Source organism: Glossina fuscipes, unplaced genomic scaffold (genome assembly GCF_014805625.2).
Source record: "Glossina fuscipes isolate IAEA_lab_2018 unplaced genomic scaffold, Yale_Gfus_2 91, whole genome shotgun sequence".
Lineage (NCBI taxonomy): Eukaryota > Metazoa > Arthropoda > Insecta > Diptera > Glossinidae > Glossina > Glossina fuscipes.
In genome coordinates this window covers 1,566,366-1,570,880 of record NW_023998445.1, presented here as the reverse complement: position 1 = coordinate 1,570,880, position 4,515 = coordinate 1,566,366, and the positions used below count along the sequence as shown (strand labels likewise).

Sequence of the window (4,515 nt, the reverse complement as noted above, 5' to 3'; positions counted from 1 at the left end):
TGATGGGCTTCGGCAGCATATTGCTTCAAATGAACAACAAATGTAATCAATGTGGAAGAAGAACAATTTTGAACGCTCCGTGATTAGAGTCGTCGTACGCTGAATAAGTCATTAATATTAAATGGAAGACTGTTATTTTATGTAGAGGAAGATCAGAATCATCGAATTAAACCATTGTGTACATTGGTATTTCCCATTTCTTTATCATTTTTAGTTGAAGAAGTCGTCGATAACAATTTTTGCAAACACCTAGTAAAAGTTTACAATCAATTTTATGTATATTAATAATTTTTGGTCGTGAGTCATGCGAAATGGATAACGATGGCATTGTATTTTTTCCGCCTTTTTTATATCATTTAACCCAATAATTGCGCTACTAACTCTCCTTGGAAAATGTGTATTTAAATTGGTTTGCAAAAATCTAGCAAGGATGAGTAAACTCCTCTTACAAAGACTTGACTACTTGACTAAATGACATGCACACATTCCAAAATAAGATGAAATTTTTGTGAGGAAATCCGAAAAGAGCGAATGGACGGATCATGACATATATATTCGTCATAATACAAAATTTTTGGTTTTTCTTCTTCATGACGTATACATTCGTCGTATTCAGTTAACTGATTAACAATGGATCAAAGGAACATCAACTCCTAGTGGCGCAGGATATATAAATTTTCCTTAAATATTTTCTGTATTTAAAAATAAGGAAAAACAAATTTTTGAGATAAGTTCATCGAATCTTTATAAAAAAAAAATAAATAAATAAATTTGATTTTTTGTTAAAAAACATTAATATAAACAAAGAAAATATTTTTTTGTTTAAAAAATAGTTTAAAAGGTTATATAAAATTTCAAAAGTGCTGTCCGTTAACGAATAAAAAAAAAAGAAAACACAAACAAAAAATCAATTTTAAATTTGAAATAAAATGAATTTATAATTTTTTAATTTTATTTCATTTTTATAAAAAAATTTTTTTTTTTTTTTTTTTTTTTTTAATTAACATAAATATTAACTTGTACGAATAACATTTCTAAAAATTTGATTTATTTTTTTTAACAATCATTTTAGCATTTAAAAAATAAGTAAATATAGATTTTTACACATTTTCAAATAAAGACATTATACAAAAAAAAAAAAAAGTTTTTGAACTTTAAACAAAAAAAAAAAAATTGTTCTTTTTGTTTTCCAACATGGTCCTCTAAAACGCTAACAATATTTTGGTCAAGTTTTTTTTTTTCAACGAAAAAAATTTTTTTATAAGTTTACATCTTCTTCTTCTTCTTTTTTTTGTTTTTGCTCTAAATATCAAAAATATTATATTAAACTTTTTTCTTCGTCTGATTACATTTTAGTTGGGGGATAAGATTATTATTTATTTTATGAAAAACTGTGCAATTTGATTTTTATATTGGCCTGGTGAAATTGGCAGGGAAGAGACCTTTCTCCTCGGTACCCTCCTTTTGACCCATAAGCCAGCCTTCTTCCTGTAAATTAGAATTAAAAAACTACATTTAACAAATAAAACGGCACAAAAACTTCGTACAACAAACATATCACATATAATATAACATAATAATAAGTTAACTAAGCAAAGGAAGCGTCTGTCAAAAAAGTAATCGGAATTGTTAATGCAATGATTTCATAAATCAAAGTCTACAGCTTCATTCTGTTTTTATATATACAATAGATTAACTAAGCAAAGAAGTACCTGTCAAAAAAGCATCGGGAATTGTGGTAGATCATCGTAATGATTTCACAAAGAAAGCTCTATAATTCTATTTAGTTTTATATATATAATCTATGACATCCTATTCTATTACCTAACACATATACAATAGATTAACTAAGTGAAGGAAGCACCTGCCAAAAAAGTAACGGCAATCGATCGATCGCTGTTGCTGAAAATGCAACGATTCCTTAAAAGAAAACTCTATTCAAGCTAAATTCTTTATTGCATGTTTCGATCCGTTTTATATATAAATTTGCTTATACATGTTGTAGTATACTTGTTGATACCGTATTAGCCTGCAAATGTCTTAGATGTACAAATGAATTCGTTCCGTTGAAATTGGTTGCTTCGCAAAATGTACGACATATCAGATAATAGATAAGAACGATGTACGATGTTTCTATGGAAATGATTCAGTTAGCTTGGAGTTAAAATGGAGTTAAAAATTGTTGCCTTAAAAATGGCGAAAACACGCACACGTCCCTCCGTCTCCAGCAAAAGTAATTAAGGAGATAATTTTCAGTTAAGGATGGGAAGTTTTACTGCCCATCGTATATTCTCCAGATATGGCGCCTTGCGATTACCGCTTATTTAGATCGATGCAGTAATACTTATATTTACATATCGGCAGTTCGCAGAAGTTGAATGTCATATTTAGCAGATCGACGGCTTGCAGAAGTTCAATTTGTGCGAAAATAGATCGATGGCTATTTCTCGCCTCCAAATCCGGCAAGGGCATCGATAGGCTATCCGATAAATGGCAAAAGGCCACTAATGAAGGTGATGCACATTTCAACTCTTAAGCTTTCTAACAAGGTACATTTTAAATAAAGATGAATTTTATCAAAAAAACGGATAGAAGTATTTGTACACCTAGTACCAATAATGGTTTTATCATCTTTCATCATATCCTGCTGCCCGATACTTTCTCGACATAAATTTTGATTATTATCACAGTCACACAGAAAGTCGGATTATTTCAAGTTGAGAATTTATAAAATTTTTGAAGTGAAATTTTATTACCTGATCTTCGGGGTCATCGTATTCAATAACTCGAATGATATCGCCCACTTCGAAACTTAATTCATCGACATCTTCTTTAACATAACCATAAGTGGCTTTAACACGATATAGAACACCGGGTGGCAAATCGGTTAGCGTAGCATCTAAATTTATTTAAAAGAATAAAAAAAAAAAAAAAAAAAACAAAGAAAAAAAATGTTTTTTTTTTGTTAGTAAACCATGTTTTTTTTTCCCAACTTTTATTTATAGCAAAGTTTTTCTGTGAAAATTAGTCTTCAAATGCTGGTGTTTGGCAGTTTTCGGGACACATACAACGAAAAAAAAAAAAAACAAAAAAAATTTGGGAATTCTTCAACAATTTTCAATCATGCCTGCGAACGTTGGTTAATATTTTAAGCAGTTTTGGAAAACATTAATAAAATTGTGTTAAAGTGGTTCGTGTGTTAATTTAAAAAAAAAAAAAAAATATTATCATAGTGCTTTGATTTTTTTTTCTTTTTTTTAGTTTCAAATGTTTTTGAATTAAATTGAAAAGAAAAAAAAAATTTTTTTTTTTTGTATATAACTTTTATAATTTACAATTATTTTTTTATTCTCTACATAAAAATCATAGAGAAAAGAATGGGATAAAAAAGGCCACAACCGTTTTTAATACAACTGTGATCAAATTTTTAAAAGTAAATTTTTCCGCCACACCAACGAAATCAACGGCAGGGTTATATTCCGATACCAAACCCTGCAAAATATTAAATTTAGGTAAATGTTTATAATAGATAACTACATCTCGAGCAATAACGTAGAAGGAATAATATAATCGATAATAGTCTTGAGGGCTTTGTAATATGTATTGCTATCCCTAAAATCTCCTTATGTTATTCTTCACTTTCTTCAACTTAAGACTTAATAAATCTGATTAGATTCTTTGGAATAATGGAATATACTTCAGTAAGACACAGTTCAGTTGAATTTAAGACCCATAGGGTCATGTGCTGTGTGTAAAATGTGCTAAACGCACAGAAGTAAGTTAATTCGACTATCGATTTTATTATTAAGCTTTTCCACTTGGACAGATTGGGATAAGTAGCTCATAAAACCAACTTGAACAGACTTTTCTATTAATATGTAATATGATGCGATAATATATTGGGATCAAGAAGAAAATTCGTGGCGTTTCTCCCAATAAATAGTCTTTTAATGTAACCAACAACTTGGGGGAGATCTCCTATTTGAGTAACACGATGACGGTCGGAAAGAAGAGGGAGAAAAAAAAGAGTTAGCCAGATGGTGGCTGCAGGCTAGTGGATGTGTGTGCAAGCGTGTTGCTCTTATCGACTGAGAACTCACTGTAGCTGCGACTAAGGTAGACTGTACCCGTGAGCACAAACTTGATAGCCGCGGTTCTTCTCTACTCGGCTATTCGTCAGGTGGATAACGGCTCTAGAGAGGGGTCCATTTGATAAAACCAACGCCAGCAAACTATACCGTAGGGTATGTAAAAGGCGACCATTCCTCAGGCCATTAAGAAAAAAAAAATTGTGACATTTCTTAGTTCAAGCGAAAGCGAGAAAATGAAAAAATTCGTAATACTTGGGCTAAAGCGAGAACTCCTTGCAAGCTTGTGGATAAATGGGTGGTTTTTTTGTTGAAGACGCTTCATTACAATGAACAACACCCAAGCGATTTCCTCGTTTCCTCGTTTCCATGCTCTGGCAGGCCAATTCTAAATAAAATCGATGGAGTCCTTCAAAAAAAAAAAAAA

The 4,515-nt window shown here is 30.7% G+C and overlaps 1 long non-coding RNA gene across 1 annotated transcript; it reads right to left on the bottom strand.

The window, feature by feature from the left end:
* Positions 1 to 1,387: 1,387 nt before the first annotated feature.
* Positions 1,388 to 2,934, bottom strand: LOC119638620. The gene is made up of 2 exons (XR_005247461.1): positions 2,757 to 2,934; positions 1,388 to 1,488 (listed from the first exon to the last, which is right to left on the bottom strand). It is a non-coding gene; the product is annotated as an uncharacterized LOC119638620 (long non-coding RNA).
* Between the last annotated feature and the right edge of the window lie 1,581 nt (positions 2,935 to 4,515).